This window comes from Notamacropus eugenii, chromosome 3 (assembly GCF_028372415.1).
Source record: "Notamacropus eugenii isolate mMacEug1 chromosome 3, mMacEug1.pri_v2, whole genome shotgun sequence".
Classification (NCBI taxonomy): Eukaryota; Metazoa; Chordata; class Mammalia; order Diprotodontia; family Macropodidae; genus Notamacropus; species Notamacropus eugenii.
This window is the reverse complement of record NC_092874.1, coordinates 49,449,683-49,470,784: the sequence shown is the minus strand read 5'-3', so window position 1 is coordinate 49,470,784 and position 21,102 is coordinate 49,449,683. Positions and strand designations below refer to the sequence as shown.

The 21,102-nt window shown below is 40.9% G+C and overlaps 2 long non-coding RNA genes across 5 annotated transcripts in view; one reads left to right on the top strand and one right to left on the bottom strand.

The window, feature by feature from the left end:
- Positions 1-21,102, top strand: part of LOC140530917 (uncharacterized) — a 1,083,438-nt gene that overhangs the window by 39,425 nt on the left and 1,022,911 nt on the right. The window contains exon 1 of one of the 4 annotated variants that reach the window (XR_011976153.1): positions 19,947-20,107. The exons of the other annotated variants lie outside the window; for them this stretch is intronic. This is a non-coding gene — a long non-coding RNA (uncharacterized lncRNA). Of the gene's footprint in view, positions 1-19,946; positions 20,108-21,102 lie in introns of those variants that run through there. 4 annotated transcript variants of the gene reach the window in all.
- On the bottom strand, positions 1,627-14,445 carry LOC140530926 (uncharacterized). The gene is made up of 5 exons (XR_011976175.1): positions 12,422-14,445; positions 11,732-11,777; positions 10,439-11,204; positions 8,377-8,462; positions 1,627-3,019 (listed from the first exon to the last, which is right to left on the bottom strand). It is a non-coding gene; the product is annotated as an uncharacterized lncRNA (long non-coding RNA).

Sequence of the window (21,102 nt, the reverse complement as noted above, 5' to 3'; positions counted from 1 at the left end):
TCATTGTTTTGATCAATTATTAAGCCTTTGGAAGTTGATTATTTTTACAATACTGACGTTATTGTATAAATCGTCCTCTTGGTTCTGCTCACCTTACTTTGGATCATTTCATGCAAGTCTTGCTAGGTTTTTCTGACATCATCCCCTTCATCATTTCTTAAAGCACAACAGCATTCCATCACATTTATATACCATGACTTGTTCGTCTCTTCCCCAGCTGATAGGCATTTCCTCATTTTCCTTTTCCTTGCCACTACCAAAAAGACCTACTATAAATATTTTCTGCATATTTCTCTTTTTTTCTTTCTTTGATCTTTTTGGAGTATAGACTTAGTAGCAGTATGTAACAGAAAGGACCCCGCCATATACAGGAGGACCTACTGTACAAGTTCTTAGATCTGCTTTTCTAAAAGGAAAGCAACATTTGAGGGGTCAACAATCACTTTAATCAAGCACATGTATCATTCACTTGGTTCAGGGGAAAAAGTCAGCACCCTGAACTTCAGAGAAAATAGAGAAACAAAGATCAACCTACAGATAGGGCTCCCAACTGTCTGACGTAAACAATACATACATCACAGATGAGCAGGCAGATCCAACTGTCTGACCATACATACATAGTTACCAGAGAGTGAAGCACCAACTTCTGGGTTTTCAAAGCCTGGAGCTCCTTTATGGCTGCCCAAAGTTTCATCTGGCCAAACAAACACTTCCAATGAGTAAGCTCCCGAAGTAAAACCTCACCTCAGAGTATTTATACACTTTTCAGAGCTAGAGGGCATCCACAATCCTAGAGAACCAGTGCCTCATTAGAAAATTAACAAAATGTGTGGGCCTCCCCTAATCAAGCTTCCCTAAATGGGCAGGCCCATTAATGGGTGGGGAAGATCTTTAACTCTCATAATTACCATTACACAGTATTGTTGGGTAAAAAAGATATATACAGTTTAATACCTCTTGAGATATAATTCCAAACTGCTTTGTAGAATGGGTGGACTAGTTCACAGCTCCACCAGTAGAGCCTTAGTGTACCTCTTTTCCCACAGACCCTCTTGCATTTGTCCTTGATCTTTTTGGTTCTCTTAGACAATTTGATGGATGTGAAGTGGAACCTCAGAGTTTTCAAATTGGTAGTTTTCTAATTATTAGTAGTCTAGAGCAGGAGTATCAAACATATGGCCTACAGGCCAGATTAAAATGTAACTGGGAAATGTTGAACAAAATAAGTAAAAATACCACACAGACACATGCACACACACATGTATACACATGTGTGTGTGTGTACAAAATGCTAATATGTGATTTTCTGAGAAAATATGTGGTTTGCAGCAATCCGTATGTATGATTTAGTGGCTCCTGTTTTGCTTTGCTTTTGAGTTTGGCATCACTGATTTACAGCACTTTTTCATATGACTACGGATAGCTTGGATTTCTTCCTCTGAAGATTGCCTGTTCATGTACTTTGACCATGTATCAATTGGAAAAGGGTTCTTATTTTTATACAATTGGCTAAGTTTCCCATGTATTTGAGAATTGAGATTTTTATCAGAGAAATTTGCTACAAAGATTTTTTTCTGTTTCTACTTTTCTTCTAATTTTAGCAGCATTGGTTTTGCTGGTACAGAAACAAAATTTTATATAATGAAAATTATCCACATGACCTACTATGAACCTTTCTATTTTTAGTTTGGTTATGAACTCTTCTTCCCATATCCATATATCTGACAGGCAATTTCTTCCATGTTCTGATTTGCTGTCACTTTTTTATGTATGTATGAATCATATACCCATTTTGAGCTTATCTTGCTACAGGGTGTGAGATGTTTCTAGCTTCTGCCAGACTACTTTAGTATTCTTTTTTCATCGAAACCTCAGCAATTTTGGACTCTCCCTTTTCCCTCATCTCCTTCATCCAATTAGTTCTTAAGTACTGTCAACTCACTTATCCGTCCCCTTTTTAAAAATCATATAACCACCACCAGAATCAGGGTTTCTTCTTACTTGGGCTCTTGTTCTAGGCTCCTAATTGACCTCTATGCCTCTCATCTCTTCCTACTCCAATTCATACCCCAATTACTAAAATAATCTTTCTAAAGCACAGACCTGATCATCACTCTTTGCTTAAAAACCACAAGTGCCTCCCTTTTCCCTATAGGATAAAAATACATATTCCTTGGTATAGCACTCAAGGTCTCCTGCAAGGGGGTGCCAAATTACCTTTCCAGCCTTATTTCACAGTATTTTTCTATAAACATTTTATGTTCTAACCCATCTGGATTATGTTTGATTCAGTTCAACACACATTAATTAAACACCATATGCAAAGAACAGAGAGAGGGATTTAGGAAAAATATTTTACTTGAGTTAAAAATAACTGAACTACGAGTTGTGAGAGAGAAAGGACAAAGACAGACCATGGGGTGTGCATTATCCCATGAGGGGAAAGAAAAGAGATGGTGAGGAAGAGATGGTGGGGCATTCATTTATTCCCTCCAGCTACTGGGTAACAACAGTGATCAAGGACAACTCATTTGTTGTTCAAAGCCAACAGAGAGACTGTATGAGAGAGACTGATACAGAGGGAGAGAAAGAGCAGAGAGAGGTCAATAAACCAGCCTTAGGATAGAAAAAAGGGGCAGGAGAAAATTTTTAATTTTTAATAGACTTTTTAATAGACTTCTCTATACACTTTGGATGGCTGACAATGTCCCTTTAAACGTATGAGCAGAGGATTGTTTTTTAGGAACATAAACAAGTGCAAATAAAACCCTGAAGTGTGAGTATCTCTCTCAGGGCTGCAGTGGGAATTAGAAGGCATAGGCAGGTAGAGTTCAAAGCCGGCATAGGCTGAAGATTATCCAAGCATGAGCTGTTAACCCCCATCCTGATGAACGTTCTGGTACTGACTTCAGAGAGGCTTTGGAACTTGCATCCTTTTGTTAATCTCTGTCCTGCTTTCTGTGGATTTCTTTGTGTATTTTCTCTGAATTGGTGTTTACTCCAAACTTGCCTTTCCTCCCTTTAACAAAATATAAGTATTTTATTAAAAATTCACATCAATTCAACCAGTTTATGGTTGCTTAGTAAATCTTTAAATTTCAATTAATTTCAGTGTATAAAGTTCAACAGTTTTTTGTCTCTCCAAGTTCCCATTAGGATTCTTTGTCTATTCATTCTCATTCTTTTTTTTACTCATCTGAGCATAGTTATTGTGTCCTGTTGCACTCTCTTCTTTTCAGTTTACAGTATTTCACAGAATTCTTTTTAGATGTCTGCATTCTTTATGTTTAACTGTCTTAACTGTGCATTATAGCATTCCATCACATTCATATTTGGTTTTATCTCACCTCTCATTAGTCTGCACAGGAATCTCTGTTGAGGAACTTTCTCTACCAATAAAAATTAGCATCTACTCTGAAACTTGCTCTTAGAGCATTATTTAAGGAACTGAGAGGTTGTGAGTTATCCAGGATTACATGTGAATCTTGGTTTTCTTGGTTTTGAGGTCAATGGTCCACTACTTTAATGTCCTGCTTCTCATTACATGAATTTTCTCACCTATCACTGGCCATTTAGGATTTAGCTTTTTACAATGACATACTTTGCTACTATGAACAGCTTTGAACAAATAACTATTTTTGTTTGCCTCTCCTTTTTTCAATTCAATTTAATTTTTTTGTTACATTTTAAATTCTGAACTGTTTCCCTCCTTCCTCACCATGCACTAAAGAATGCCACCATATAACACAGAAATGTATATATATGTTACATGTAATATATAATATATATACACATGTATGATATATATGTAAAATCATGCTACATATATTTCTTTTTATCAGTTTTTTTCTCTGGAGGTGGATACCATCTTCCTTCATAGGTTCTTTGTAGTTGATTTGAATATTTATAATACTCAGAATAGCTCAGTCATTCCCATTTACTCTTTGAACAATATTGCTGTTACTGTATACAATGTTCTCTTGGTTCTGCTTATTTCACTCTTCATTATTTCATCCAAGTCTGTTCATGTTTTCTCAAGAGCATTGAGCTCATCATTTCTTACAGCACAGTTACATTCCATAGCAATTATATATTGAAACCTGTTTAACCATTCCCCATTGATGGGCATCCTCTTAATTTCCAGTTCCTTGCTACTACAAAGAGAGCTACTATAAATATTTTAGAACATGTAGTTCTTTTCTTTTTCCCCTGATCTCCTTGGGAAACAGACCTAATAGTGGTATTGTTGGGTCAAAAGGCATACAGTTTTATAACTCTTGAGCATAATTCCAGATTGCTCTCCAGAATAGTTGGATCAGTTCACAGTTCCACCAATAGGATATTATTGCCTCAATTTATCCATATCCCCTTCAACATTTGTCATTTTTATCTTCTATCATTTTAGCCAATCTGATAGGTGTGAGATGATGCCTAAGAGTTGTTTTAACTTACATTTCTTTAATCAGTAATAATTTAGAGCATTTTTTCATATGACTACACTGAGGACTAGGGAAGTTGTATCTCTTCCAAGGTCACACAGGTCATAAGTGCCAGAAATAGGGTTTGAAACTAAGTCCTCTGATTTCAGAGCTAGTGTTCATGGCCAGGGTAGTCTAGAAATCACTTCTCTAAGTTGACAGGCACACCTACTCTGGGGGACTGGGATGGGGACCTGGGACAGATACCTGGGGTCACGTTGGACTGTTTGAGGAGGGTTACCTCCTTTCTGCCCCTCTAGTGGAATCTTCCCACTTCAGTGAGGGACAAAACAGCACAGACCATTGGCTCCAGGCAAAAAAGCAAAAACTGGTATTAGGAGAATGGAGCTCTTTGGGACCTGAAAACAGAATGCTCATTAAACACTAAGTCCTTCTGATGATTGAATGTACATTTTTTTGAACCTACATTCTATTGGAAACAACATATATACAAATCAATAAATATGTAAGATATATATGTATATACATATATATATCAATTATATACAACATTTTAAAGAGTAAATAAAAATAGACTTAGGAGGGGGAAAGGGAAGAGAATCAGTAATTGAAGAGGTCAGGATTAGCTTTGGCTAAGAGGTGGCCCTTGGGCTAAGCCTAGAAGAAAGTTAGTGATTCCAGGAGTCAGAAGTGAGAAGGGTATGTATTTTAGGCACGATGAATATCCTGTGCAGAGTCAGAGACCGGAGATGGAATATTGAGTTTCTGGAATAGCTAACAGACCTATTTGGCTGGAACACAGGGGATATGAAAGGAAGCAACATGCAATAAAACCGAGAAGGAAGAATGGGGCCAGACAGAATAGGGAGGGCATGAAATGCCAAACAGGGTGGTCACTAGTGCGTCTTGGGAAGCCAGTAGCATGGTCAGATATATTGTAGAAATGTAATTTTGGCAGCTGTGTGGATGATGGACTGGAATGAGAGGAGACCTGAGGCAAGGAGGTTAGTTAGGAGGCTATTCCAGTAGTCCAGATGAGGGAAAATCAGAGCCTAAAGGACACTGTTGTTTGTGTGAGTTGAGAACCTGGGTTATTCTGTCCCAGTCCCATTTTCTGCATGTTTTTAAAAAAGATATTTTATTTTAATTTGCATTGCTCTAATCAATGCAGATTTAGAGCATTTTTCATAGGACTATAAATTGTTTGGATTTTTTCATCAGAAGAAAGGTTGGAGGGGGTGAGGAAAAATTGGTACGCTAATACCCTACTGGTGGAATTGTGAACTGATCCAACCATTTTGGAAAACAATCTGGAATTATGCCTAAGGAATTCTGAAACTGCCTGTACACTTTGACCCAGCAATACCACTACTAGGTTTATTTCCAAAGATGATTGGATGATCATTCCAAAGATGAAAAGAACCTGTATGTTCTGAAATATTTATAGCAGCTGTCTTTGTGGCGGCAAGGAACTGGAAACTGAGGGAATTCCCATCAATTGGGGAATAGCTGAACAAGTTGTGGTTTATGATTGTGGTGGAATACTACTGTGCTATAAAGATGAGCTTGTTGATCTTAGAAAAACAATGGATAGACTTGCATGAAATAATGAAGAGTGAAATGGGCAGAACCAAGAAAACACTGTCTACAGTAACAGCAACATTGTTTTAAGAACAGCTTTGAGGGAATCAGTCATTTTGATTATTATAAATACCCAAGTGAACTACAAGGGACAGATGAAGGAAGATGCTGTCTGCATCTAGAGAAAGAACTGATGAATAGAAGTATGTATAGAATGATTTTACATATATATATATACACATATATATACATATTTGTGTCTCATGGTAAAGTTCTCTAGGGCTGGGGGGTGGGGCGGAGAAAGGAAAAAAGATACTTTGTTATGTATTTAAAGGGAATATTAAGTTGAACTTACTAGATTTGCAACTTCATCATCTTTTTTTTCCATTCGCTACATTTTGCTTGTTTTATTTCATAAATTAAAATTAAATAAAACATTTTGAAAGGTTTTATTGTAAAAGTTTTTTTACATTACAATCATTTCCCAACATACCCCTCCACCCCCAACCCCACCACATGCAACTTTCCCTTGGGTTACCTTAATTAACGACTGCAGAAAAACAAGTAAGTAAACCAAGAACATAAGGACCATAGATTGAGAACTGGAAGGGAACTCAAAGGTCGTCCTCCTCAAAGCCCTTATTTATAGATGAGGAAACTGAGGCTCGAGGCTCAAAGTCACAAAGACAGGGAGCATCAGAAGCTCGATTCTCTGACTGAACCAGTGCTCTTTCCACTGTATCTTTGACGTGTCAACAGAAAGGAGGCGAATGTTTCATCCAGTTTTTTAGGACCATAGAAATTAATTTGAGTTTGGCTGCCATTTGGTGATGTGTTCATTTCAACGGTGATGACTGTATACATTGTTCTCTTGTTGGACTTCCCAAATCTATCTTTCTCTTCTGGGGCTTCTGTTTTCAATCAATATAATTACAGAGATTACTGGATAGACCTCCTCACCCTGCCATATCCATCTGCCATGCCAGCCCCTTTCTCTCTTTGGTGACTTCCTCCGAGAATGTCCATTTTGAAGAAGTCAGACTAGTCATTCTTCATTCTGTGCCTAGCGATACTTCTGACCCTGGATACCTTCATCCCTTTCCTTCCTCCCACCCCTGTTCATTTCTTTTTTCTGTGTTTCTTCCTCCTATCAGCAAAGCTCCTTGAAGGCAAAGACTCTTTTTATTTCTGTTTGTATTTGTATTTCCAATAATTACTCAGTGCTGATGGAGCCACGTTGATTAGTGATAAGGACATGATCCTAGAGAGATGGGCTCAACACTTCCATTGTATTCTCAACAGACTGTCATCGATCAATGCTGAGGCCATTGACTGTTTACCTCAGGTTGAAGTCAATCCCTCCTTAGCTGAACTTCCAACTGAAGAAGAGGTTTTGAGGGCCATTAGGCTCCTTTCATGTGACAAAGCACCTGGTGCTCCTTCTATTCCAGCTGAGATCTACAAGGTCTACAAGATCGTACAAAAACTGACTGAAATTTTCCAGGTTATATGGCAAGAGGAAGTTATCCCCCAGGAGTTCAAGGATGCCTCCATTGTCTGTCTCTATAAAGGTAAAGCGAATAGATATTCCTGCGACAATCACAGGGGGGTCTCTCTCTTAGTCATTGCTGGCAAGATTCTTGCAAGAGTCCTCCTTAATAGACTGATCCTTCACCTGGGAGATGGTCATCTATCTGAGAACCAGTGTGGCTTCAGAAAGGGCCAAGGAACAGTCAATATGGTGTTTGCTGCCCGACAACTCCATGATAAATGTCAGGAGCAGAACAGAGGTCTGTACACAACGTGTGACATTGTTAGTCATGAGGGCTTATGGAAAATTATGTCAAAATTTGGTTGCCTAGAGAAGTTCATCAGTATTGCACGTCAATTTCACGTTGGCATGTTTGCCTGGGTTTTGGACAGTGGACAAAGATCTTGTGCCTTCCCAGTCACCAGTGGAGTGAAACAGGGCTGTGTGCTTGCTCCCATGCTTTTTAGCATGATGTTTTCAGCCATGTTGTCAAATGCTTTCACTGAGGATGAACACGACATCAAGGTCAACCACCATAGTGATGGTAAGTTCTTCAGTTTGAAAAGGCTATAAGCCAAGACCAAAGTGGAGGGAGTGTTGGTGCATGATTTTCTGTTTGCAGATGATTGTGCACTCAATGCAGCCTCTGAAGCTGAGATGCAACAAAGTATGGATCAGTTCTCTGCTGCCTGTGCTCATTTTGGCCTAACAATTAACACCAAGAAAACACAGGTGCTCCATCAGCCACCAGCACACCATCCATACTTGAAACCATTGATTACAACAAATGGAGAAGTTTTGAATGCTGTGGATAAGTTCACTTACCTTAGTAGTGTACCTTCCAGGGATGGACACATTGACAATGAAGTTGATGCATGCGTTGCCAGAGCTAACTCAGTGTTTGGGAGACTCTGAAGAAAAGTTTGGGAGAGAAGAGGTATTAGACTGACTACCAAACTGAAGGTCTACAGAGCTGTTGTGCTGACCTCATTGTTGTATGCCTGTGAAACATGGATGGTTTACCAGCACCATGCCAAGAAACCAAATCGCTTCCATTTGAACTGTCTTAGGAAGATTCTGAGGATCACCTGGCAGGATAGGTACCAGACACTGAAGTCCTTACTCGAGTGAACTGCCAAGCATTCAAACTATGCTTCAGAGAGTGCAGCTCTGATGGGCTGGCCATGTTGTTCGAATGCAAAATACACGCTTTCCAAAAATACTATTTTATGGAGAATTCACATGGGGCAGGCGATCACATGGTGGTCAGAAGAAGCGATACAAGGACACTCTCAAGGTCTCTCTCAAGAACTTTGGATTTGACTGTGCCAAATGGGAGACACTGGCACAGGACCGCTCAGCATGATGTGCCCACATCAGAAACGGTGCTGTGTTATATGAGCATAGCAGAATTGAGACAGCACAAAGTAAAATGTAGGATGTGCAAATTTCGAGTATCTACCCCAAAAATTCATACGGAGTATTACAGATTGTAATCTACCCACGTCTTCTTATCTTTTGTGACTGTTGTCTATATCCTTCCATAAGTACATCGTGGAGGCTCTGCTTGTCCTCACCCTAGAATATTATTATATTACAGACCAATTATGTTAAAGACAAATGATAAGTGAGAGAGAGGCGATAATAGAAGAGGCAATCTTCTGATGAGTACCCTAGTCTAGAACCTGAGCTAGTAGCTGCCCTCTGGGAACCCAGTTCCATCGAGTGCAAATTGGATGAAGCAGCTGAGAGAGGGTGTCACACATAAATGAACTGATACAAAATGAAGAACCAGAAAACAAAGTACACAATGACTATGATGATATAAATAGAAACAACAACAACAACAATAAAATTGAAACTGAATGCTGTTTAATTATAATGATTAAGTTTGTCCCCAGAGAAGAGAGGAGGAAATGGACCTCTTCCCCTTTACGGAAAAGGGGGACTGTGGGTTTGGAATATTGCCATCAGACTTAGTTGATACATTTGGTTATTTACATTGTCCTTCTTTGTCACAAAGGATGGCTCTTGGGGTTCGGGAGGACTTTCTGGGATCTTGGGATTTTGTGAAATGGTGAAATGAAAGTGACTTGGAAATCAAGGTGATGAAAAGATTTTTTTTTTTAAAGTAACTGAAGGAATTTTATTTATTTATTTTTACAAAAAGATTTTTAAAAATCCTTTTTAAGACTCTCATATTTGGAAAGATCACAGGGATAATGATTCTTTACTGGCAATTAATCCCTGCCGTTTAACACGGTGTCTGGCATTTAATAAGTGTTCAATGCCTGACTGAACTAATCCAGCCCTGGACATCATTCCCAGTGCTGTCTCTAACCACCCTCTCTCCATTCCCCCCTCATTTTCTTTTAAGGACAGCTTGATCTGTAATCTAAGTGTCAATCACATTTTTAACGTCTCGGTAGTACCGTCTTTCTAATCAGTTTCATTTTTTTCCACAACAAAGAGGAGATGGCTGTTCTGAACTCTTTTCTCCAGCAGATTTGAATGCAGCACAGTGAGGCAGACCAGACACCAGCCAGTGGCAGTCCCAAAGCCAGAGAAGCCTTTTGTTGGAGATAGTAGCAGCCCGCACAATGAATGTAGGCGGAAGCTTCACGAGATCGCTACCCTGAGGCTTGCTTCCTTTGACTTCTTCCAAATTATTATTACTTTTTAGTTAAACATTCTAACCCACAAACATATTAAAAACAAACGCATAATCTTTTCAAAATATTATGCCTCAGAAACAATTAATTCCTGGAATCAGGAAAGATCTACCAAGACACAAACAGTACTCCAACCTCAAACCCTCATAGGGTGAAAGAATGCAGGACTGACCAGTTGGTCTCTGCTAACGAAATTCGATCTACGAGTTGCTTACCTATTGTTTATCGAGCTGATTTTGCTAAACTGTAAGGTGCACCGCCGGTGGGCTCAGATCACACACGGTCTCCAGTGTTAACCTCCAAGTTTGATGCGCGCACAAAATGGCATTTTTTGGACGGTTGATTGCCAACAAAATAATAATGAAAGCCTTCAAATCGATATCTTTACCACCTGAGCTAGCTTCTACAACCCTGGGAGTGTATGCGTGTGTGGAACAATCATGGGTGGAGCAATCTCTCCCTCTCTGCCTCCCGCCCCCTATCCCCCCATCTCTGGTGTAGAACAATTGTGGGGGCAGCAGCCGTTGAATAAACCAAGAAACGCAGAATTAAGGATGGATGTAAAGCTCTTTGAGAGGCTTTCAGCGCTCGGTAAATGCCGGCTGTGGTTCATGTCGTCATTATTGTCGTCACGACTGCTGGTTGCTGCTGCGAATGAGCAGCAGCGCGATGGAGATGAGGCAGGTGGTCCTCCCGGCGCACGCTGCGTGACCACAGGTAGAGACAAGGCAGGCGTGGGCATGCTGCTGCATCCTCCCGTGGTCTCCTGCTGCCATCTGCTGGCACCTGCTCTACTGGACCTTGATGCATTCCCCCGGCCTAGAAAAGCGGCCGGAGCTGCTGAGGACCGGACGGCTACCCTGGCTGCATCGGCGAGGGCTGCACTCCATTTTGGTTCCTTCCTAAATTCCTTGCTAACTTCTCCTTTGGACTCTCAGCTCCGCAGGAGTTTGTGGCTGTGTGCAGGGGCCTCCACCCGGGCTGTGACCAGTGGTGAGGGGAGAAAGAGTTGCAAGTCATTGCGGCGGCTTAGACATCGTGACCGTGACCTTAGCCATGATACAACTCCTTACGGTACCCAGCCCATTGCAGCCTGGATTACTACTTTGACCCAGGGCAGGATAAAAAGACCCTAAGCTGTTCTCCTCAGCCTCCTGTTAGCTATGAGTGTGGCACTATTGGCTGGACCTGGGGTAGTGGTGGGAACGAGTTTGAACCCCTTCCAGGACTCCCAGGGTCCCTCCTCTGCTTCTTTTTCCTAGGGATTGGGGTCTGGGATTAGAACTTTTATCCCTGTCCTCGCTTCTATTTCCTCTTTCCTCAGTCAACCGACATGCATTTATGAAATGTTTACTGTATACCAGGCCTTGGGAATGAAAATACAAAAATGGAAACAATCCCTCCTGGTAAGGAGCTTTCTGTTTCCAAATGGGAACCATTTCCCAGAGACTCGGTACTTAGAATCATAGGCTGATCGATTTACAGCTAGAAGGGTCACTTAAACTTACCTAGTTTGGTTCACTTTTCCCATTTTACAGGTGAACAAACCACGGTCTGGAAAGGGAAAGGGATATGCCTAAGATCAGAGTCAATAAACATTTACTGCTGACGTAAAGAAAGGCAAAAGATTGTCCCTACCCTCAAAGAGTTTATAATCTTAAGGGGGAAGAAAACATGCAAAAGGAAGCTGAAAAGGGAGGGGAGGAAGGCAGCGTGTGTGTGTGTGTGTGTGTGTGTGTGTGTGTTGTTATCTCCATTCTGCCCTCCAATCAAAAAGGATCTCAGACACAGAGGATCCTGACAAGGCATGAGTTCCAGGTCTGATGTGATGTTGCAGGATGAGAGGGTTCCTGGGGACATGATAGAGAAATGTCCAGCAGTGGGAAATGAAGGCACTAATTAGCTAGTACGTACCAGGGTCAGGATTTGAACCTCTAACTGCAAATCCACAAGGTCTCTCATAGTATGTTGTTATGGTTAGTCTTTGGACACAGTGACCTGCCCTCCCACGAAGGAGGGTGCTGGTGCATTCCCGGTAGTGGCCATTCATTAGAACTGTATCTCTATACCTTTTTCATGTTAGGTGGTTAGGTGATTCAGTGTATCTAGCACTGGGCCTAGAGTCTGGGAGACAGGAGTTCCATCTCCCTCTCCCGCTCATATTTACTAGCTATGTGACCTTGGGCAAGTCAGTTTACCTTTGTTTGTCTTGGTTTCTTCAGCTGTGAAATGGAGATAATAGTATGACCCAACTCCCAAGGTTGTTGTGGAAATCAAAAGAAATGACATATGTAGAACACTTAGCCCAGGGCCTTGCAGATAGTAGGAGCTGTACACATGTTTGTTCTCTTCCTGTTATGTCTGGATGAGGCTTTTCTCGTGTGGGGTGATCTGACTTCCGAAATGCTGTTTGGGAGTTGGGAAGATGGGTGATGGTAGTTTCTCAGAATGCATTCCTCCTGCAAAGTAAAAGGACTTTAGCTGTTGTTGCTGTTGCTGACTTGTTTCAGTCCTGTTGGACTCTTCATGACCCCATCTGGGGTTTTCTTGGCAAAGATACTAGAGTGGTTTGCCATTTTCCTCTTCAGCTTCTTTTACAGATGAGGAAACTGAGGCAAATAGGGTTAAGTGACTTGCCCAAAGTCACACAGCTTGCACGTGTCAGAGGTCAGATCTGAATTCAAGATCAATCTTCCTCACTTTAGGTGTGGTACTTTACGCAATAGCTGCCCCCAAGAAGGATCTGTGTCTCCACTATTTTCTATTGGAGTACAATTGTTACAGATATTAAGATTAGACAGAATTTCATTATGGATAGTGATTACTTGATGAAAAAAAAAAGCCTTAATGTTTTTTTTTACATTGTTTTTAGTTTTCACATTCTCTGTTACTATAGGATATTCCACTTTTTAAACTTTTATAAAGTAAAAGTCGCAACTGTTATTTAAATAACAAAATCAAGGATGGTTGTATTTCAGAAAACTAACCTACCTAACCTGGGTTTCAACTACCTTTTCAGCCTTTTGGGAAGTTTCTCTCCCTCTAAAACTCTGGGAATCAGCCTGTCTTTCTTCATTCACCAGATCATCTCTTATTTCTTTGTCCTTGCACTGACTGGCTCCCATGCCTGGAATACATTTCTTTCTTGCCTCTACTTCAAGAGGTCCCTCTCCTTCTTTGAAATGTGACTTAGGCACCTTCTTCTGCCCTCAGACCCGTGCCTCCCTCCCAAATTCCCTTGTATTTAACTACTTTGTGGGTGTATAAGTGTAAATACGTAAATGCACATGCACATACATATATGTATCAGCTTTATATCTGTTATGAATATATTTTTATACATATTTGTCCTTTCCCCTTCCTGCCATTAGATTGTAAAGTCATTTCAAGTAGGATCATTTCATTCTTTCTCCTTTATCCCCAGCACCCAGCTACAGTGCTTGGAGCAAAGTAGATGCTTAATAACACTTTATGAGTAATCTATTGATTGATTGGTCAACCATGCAGCATTTATCCAGTGCCCACTATACATCTGGTACAGTTCAGTTAAATCCTTTAGATGTGTGGAGAAGGAAATAGATTTGAAAACCTGCTTTGCAGAGGGTTCACCTAGAAGAGTTAGCTTATGCTGCCATCTGGTGGATCATCTTGGAAATGGATGATGATAATTAGGATTAGAACTTTAGAACTGGAAGCTTTGAGAGATAATTGGATCAAACCTCGTCATTTTACAGAGAAGGAAACTGAGGCCCAGAGAACTTACTTCACTCATCCAAGGTCACACAGCTAGTAAGTAACTGAGTCACGAGTTGAAGCCAGGTTCTCTGAGTCCAAATCTAGCATATCTTCCACTGTGCTTCACAAGTACTCTGTGGGTGTTGTTATCCCCAGGTAGTATACCCATTTTACAGATGAGAGAATTAAGGACCAGAATTAAATGTTTTCTGCATGCCAGGTAATGTACCAGGTTTTGGAATACTAAGATAAAAATGAAAAACATTCATAGGATCTTAGATCTGGAGCTTGGAGGGGGAACCTTAGAGACCATGTAGTCCAAAATTCATTCTATGTCTGAGGAAATTGAGACCTAGGGATGTTAAGTTGCTTCAGTCAGACCTGAGTAAGGTGCCAGCATGGGGCACTGAATACTTGGGAGAGAGAAACTTACCAATTGTGTAACCTTGAGCAAGTCACTTAACCCTGTTTGCCTCAGTTTCCTAATTTGTAAAATGAGCTGGAGAAGGAAATAACAACTCAGTATCTTTGCCAAGAAAACCTCAAATGTGGACAGGAAGAATTCAATGTGATTGAAAATGACTGAACACATGCAATGCCTCATAAGTTTGCCAAGGAGGGGCCTCTACTAGAATGTAATGTGCCTCCACAACAGGATTTAAACTCAGGTGTGGCTCCATGATACTTTCCATTATATTAAGTTACCTCCTTTCCTATCCTTTCCTTAATATGTATTTTATATTTTTAAAAGCATTTTCCCTTTCATTTTGGCTAAATCTCTTGAGAAAGGCATCTATGATCAGCGCCTCCATTTCCCTCTCACTTGATCCCAAGCCCTCTGTAATCTCACTTTTGCAATTGAAATGGCTCTCCCCAAAGTTTCCAGTGATCTCTTAATGGCCAGATCTTTTGGGTTTTTTCAATTCTCTTGCACCTTGTTCTCTCCTGGATACTCTGTCCTCCCTAGGTTTCTGTGATACTGCTTACTCCTAACTTCTCCTTCATAGACTCCTTTACTGGTTCTTTGTTCATGTCATGCCCGCTAACCTTGAGTATCCCTTTAGGTGCTATCTCAGGACATCTTCCCTTTTCTCTCTATACTGTTCGTATAGATCTCAGCAGCTCCCATAAATTCAATTATCATCTCTATGTAGGATGATTCCCAGATGAAGAATTTAGTCCTAATGTCTGATGAGTTTCAGTATCATATCTCCAACTCCCTCTTGGATATTTCAAACTAGATGTCCTATAGATATCTTCAGCTTAACAAGGTCCAAAACAGAATCCACTATCTCTGCCCCTCCTGCCCAACTTTCTTTCTTTCTGAATTCCCCATGTTCTGTCCATGGTACTGCCACTCTTCCAGTGACATAGGGTTGCACCCTTGGTGTTATCTGGACTTCTCACTTGGGAGCCTCTCATCCTCCCTACCTACTCTGTTGACAAATCTTGTTTGTTTCTACTTTCCCAATATCTTGTATGTATAATCCTCTTTCTCTACACACATAGGCACAACTCCATTCAGTCCCTAGATTACTGCAGCAGTTTTCTAGCATGTCTTTTTGCCTTAGGTCTCTTCCCCACTCCGGTTATCCTCCATTTAGCTGTCAAGGAGATTTATCTAAAGTATAAGTGGTGACCAAGTTCCCTTGTTCAGTAAACACCAGTGATTCCCTATCACTTCCAGGATTAAATATGAAGTCCTTTGGCATTTAAAACTTTTCACAATCTGGCCTCTCTCTCTTTCCAGTCTTATTCCCCTCTACACATTGACCTATTTGTAGTTCCTCAAACACAACACTCCATGTCCCACCTCCATGCCTTTGCACCAGCTCTTCTCCTTGATTGGAAGGCTGTCCCTTGTCATCTCTGCTTCTTAGCTGCCCTGTGCTCATCTCATTGCTTGTCTCAAATCCCATCTGTAGGAGGCTTTTATACCTTTTCTCTCCCCTCCCCTCCTCCCTCAGCTTCTAATGCCTCTCCCTTTCAGATTACCTTCGTCTACACTGTGAATATTCTCTGTGTACCTAGATATTTACATATTGTCTCCTCTGTTATATTGAAGGCCCACATGAAGGATAGGAGTGTTGGTTTTTATTTTTTTACCTTTCTTTGTATCTCTAATGCTTAGTGAAGGCTTGTCGGGCACATAATAAGGGCTTAATGCTGGCTGACTGACATTACTTAATTGGATCCTCAGACTAGCTCTGTAAGACTGGCAGGGCTGATGTCATTCCTCCCCTCCCCATTCTCTCATTTAAAAAAAATTAGATCTTTGATTTTCTTGGTATAGGAAACTTCCTCTCCCCATCTAGATCTGCATCAGCCCTGTAATTTATAGTTTTATAGAGTTTTCTGGGGGCACAGGGTCATACAGCCAATATACGTCATGGACATATTTTGAACTCAGGTCTTCCAAACTCTGAGGGCAGCCCTCTGTCCACTTAGAACCTTTGCTTCCTAGGTCACTGTTCTTTCCATGAATTCTGAACTGGTTGCAAAAATAGAAGATTTGATTTGTTTTATATATGGACCAGGAGGTTTATGCCCTTTGGAACATATGTGCTATGCTAAGTCCTACTAACATATCTGTGACTTATTTTTGTATTTCACATAAGCTTAAAAAGAAGCAAACATTGATTTTTCTTGGTTACGTTGGAGGGTGCATTCGTAGGGAAAATATTTTTGAATTATTTTACTAACGATGTCTTAGGAAAGTTCTTGTTTCTCTCCCCCTCCTCTTCCATTCTTATGGTTAGTGAAACATTTAAGCAGCTTGATAAATATGACATGATTTTGGGAAGAGGAGAACACAAACAAATTAGGGGAATCAAGGAAGACTTCTTGTAGGAGGTAATACCTGAACTAGACCTTGAAGGAAGCTAAGGGTTCTAAGAGGGGAGGGAAGAGAAAGGACATTCCAAGCATATCAGAGAGCCTATGCAAAGGCATGGTGGTGGGAAGTGAAATCTCCCTTCCACCTTTCAGCCTCTGTCACACAGTAGAGACCCACAGTTCACAACATCCATGACTAGGATTTCTCAACTAGAGAAACAAACACCATAAAATATCAACAAAAAATATTCAAATGTGGCTTTTCTCACAGATGGCAATTATTCAGCAACTGGCAAATGGATGAAAGTTAGGTCCTACGGGCCAACTGCTGGGCCAACTCCCGAAGCCTCATGTGCTCCAGGCATGACCGCAGAGGGACGGAGGTTTGCCTGGTAGAGGTTCTCCTAGGTAACATTTTCAAACAGAGTTCCTTATAAGCCCCACTGCTAATTAGAACTAAGCAAAGACTCCTTTAAATACCCAAAGGGAAAACTGGCAGCAGGCCACTTGATCTGTGAAATGTGTTAGCCTCAAGCAGAGAGAAAACACACTGATAACTCTTGGATGCATTTCTGTTTATTTTCCTCATAGTTTAGTGTCTGTTTAAAAGAATGCACAAGCTGTTGGCTTTGTACGGTTAGTCGTCCTTCTATTCCCCCTTGAATAAATCCACTATCAGTTAGCTGTGCTGGGCAGTTCTGGAATGGGCTACACTTGGGTGCTCTGTGTGCGCTTCAGTCTGGGCTGAAATAGTCTCAGGAAGCTTGTCTCATTTGAATATTGAAACAGAAGTCGTCTAAGGCTTTCTTGACCTGATCCAATCACCAGGCTAGGCCCAGTCCTCTAGCCTAATTTTCATTATCCAACCTCCAGGCAAGTCCATTGTCTCAAGTGGAAGGAAGCCAAACATTAGCACAAGTCAGTATAGGGCCCAGCTTGGTGCTGAAGCTGTATCCAGTGGTTTGGATGTCAAGTCTAGCTTAGCCACTTCTGCCCATGTGACCTCAGGCAAGAGAGCTAACCTCTTTGGGTCTCAGTTTCACATCTCTAAAATTAGGGGTTTGGGTTAAAGTCCTTTCCAGCTCTACATCCATGATCCCATGGGACAGTGGAGAAGGAACTGCCCTGTTAAATGGTCTCTGTTTCCTTCAAACTATGAATGCTGAAGCTGGAAAGAATCTTAGAGACTGTCTTATAGGTGGCTAGGAGTCCAAATCCAGCCATAGATACGTACTAGCTGTGTGACCTTGGGCAACTCATTTAACCTCTGTTTGCCTCAGTGTCCTCATCTGTAAAATGGGGATAATAATAGTACCTGCCTCCTAGGGTTGTTGCGAACATAATAGTTGTTCACATCACACAGTGCCAGGCACATAGTAGGCAGCTAATATTTCCCCTTATTTCCCCTTCCCCCAGCCCCCTAAACTGATCCAGAGCTCTCATTTCATACATGAAAAGACTGAGTCCCTGATTCCATGATCAAATCCACCCATTCTCTCTGCCAGGTGCCTTGAGAGGTGTGCTTGTTTTCCATTATTTTGTCAAGGCCTTAATGATAATACCTGTGATTCACCAACCTAGATTGCAGTTAATAAGTTTCCATTTCTAGCCAGAGAGGGAAATGTATACGTATTAAACCATGGGTTTCTCTCTTATCCAGAAGACCATTTAAATGAATATACCAGCAGTATAGCTTCCAGGAGTGTTAGTCATTATCCATCTACTATTTTATTGCAATACATTGATTATTCCCACCAACCCAAAAGTACTTACTAATCAGCATGGCTTTGAAAATCAAGGTGCATGGAAAAATAGGGGATCTAAGGATATAAAATGTCGCAGAAAAGGAGGTAGTTCCAAACATGTATAGCTATAATAGCACTTATAGAATACTTTAAGATTTGCAAAATGCTTTACAAATGTTATCTCATCTGATCCTTGAAATAGGTGCAGTTATTATTTTTCTTTTACAGGTGGGGAAACTGAGGCAAATAGAGGTTAAGTGACTTGCCCAAGGTCACACAGCTGGTAAGTGTCTGAGGTTGGATTCAAACTCCTGTCTTTTTGATTCCAGACACAGGGCTCTATCCACTGTGCCACCTGGCTATTTAAGCACAGATCACAGAATGTGATGTACTATTGATTATGTTAGTGGTAGAAGTAGACAACCTCCTGACATAATCATAATGAAAAGATCCCTGGGGTTTTCTAGTATGGACCCCTTCTCAGAAGAATGTTTTTTAATGTGTAAAATAAAATGTCTAGGATTACAAAGTAAGCCAATCATATTGAAGTACAGTTGTTAAAATATTAAAAAATACCTAGTTCATAGACCCCCTCAGTGAAAGGAGCCCTGATTTAAAGGGCGTTGAAGTCTTGTTAAGTCACCACACCTGTGACTCCATACTCAGCTTCTTCTTCCAGTCTTCTAATGCCAAGCAGTATGAGGAACCAGAACAAAGATTCTGCGATGCAAGTGGTCTGGGTGAGGTGGGGAGGTGGTGAGTGCAACTGAACGGGTGGCCTACTAAAGATGAGCCTGTAGCATGCCAACCTGTCAGGAGTTTCAGTGATCAAGGTCTAGTCAGTGTGGCAATGGTGTGGATCCATGGCCAGAAACCTTTAGAGAGTCAGCTTGGTGAGTGAACCCTTGTTGCCATGCAAATCAGAAATCTGAACAGACCACCCCATTCTGACCCAATGCAAAGACTGAAAATTTGGGGAAACTGAGAATCTCAAAGGGGTTAAAACCCCCTAAATACTTAGGTTTTGGGGGGTTGACATCAAAGTGGCATATTTTTAAACTTTGAAGTGAGTTTGAGACTTATTAACACTGACATCCTACCATCTTTCTGGTGCTTCCTCTTCCATGCCTTAAGTCTTGATTGAGTATTTCCATAATAATGAAACAGTCTTCCCCCAGCCTGCTGTATAGCCTACTGTATACAGTAAACACACCCTTGCCTATGGTAACCTGAGTTCCCCAAAACACAACTTTAGGTAAAATGCTGTGTTAGGAGGAAGTTAGTTTCAAAGCAACCATGTAATAAAATTCATAAGATAAATAGAATTATAAATTATAAAATTAATATAATGAAAAGTTTGTGAATAGCTAAAACTTGGGCTTTTATTAAAATTGGTCTTCACAGAGACCTGAGATCCTATTCGACTTGAACTGGGCAGCACTTCTAAGGGCAGAAGTAGAAACTCAACAGGTCAAGACACCAGGGACGTTGGGGCAGAGCAATGAAAGATAGTCAGAAACCAAGAAGCCAAGAATCCGGCTACATCCTGGAAGGAGAAGGGAAAAGAGGGTAAGTTCCTCCCTTGGAATCCTCCAACTTTTAGTTTAAATTCGAGCTAGAGATGATAGCTCTTGGGTGAGTCTGGATATTGTTTCTCTAAACAAGGGGCTGAAAGAGTGAATGAAATAAAATTTATAGTCCACAACTTGGGCAGATACATTCCTTTCCCCAGGAAAATAGCAACTGCGAAGTAATGAGAGCTGGAGGTTGGGGATTCAGGAACCAAATCCCCCAGATATCCCACCCTCTCTTTTCAAGGGACTGAAGAGCAGGGCAGCCAATGGGGTAGTAATTTAGAGTAAAAGGTTTAAAAAAAATTCAAGAATTTCGTGTGTGTGTGTGTGTGTGTGTGTGTGTGTGTGTGTGTGTGTGTGTGTTCCAAAAGCAGCTAGGTGGAACAATTAACTCAATAGTCTTTCTAGTAAATGAGGCCCTGACCGGTTTGTAGAAAATGTTTTCACGTCAGTGACATTTAACTTTGCTCCTTGCGAAAAGCAGACTCAGACTGGGCACTAGAACTGAGTCGAGCAGGTCTTCTGGATTCATTACTGTCCGGAAATTCTGACTTTAGGGTGGGGCTTAGTTATGATGCATTAATGATGTTATTGCAAAGTGATGTTGGCCAGAACAACTTTTTTAGAGAAGTATGCCTGCACATTTGAAAATTATACTCCCAAGTATGCTGTATTTAGACATGTTTATTTTGATTTTGTGTCTTGAGGCAGTGTGCTGTAGCTAAAGGAGCCTTGGGCTGGCTGTCAGGAAACCTGGATGCTGGCCTCATTCTGCCACCAGCTGGCTATGTGGCCATGAACAAATCATGTCCCTTCTCTAAATTTCAATTTCCCATCAGCAAAACAAAAGGTTCTAACTCAAGGATTTTCTTCCAGCTGGTCTGAGATCTTCCTCTGGATTATCTCTTTGGTACTTCAAGTGCCTGTCCAGTAGAGGTGGTGGGGCAGAGTATATGGCATGCTAAGTTTGAAGAAGAGAATGCAAGGGTT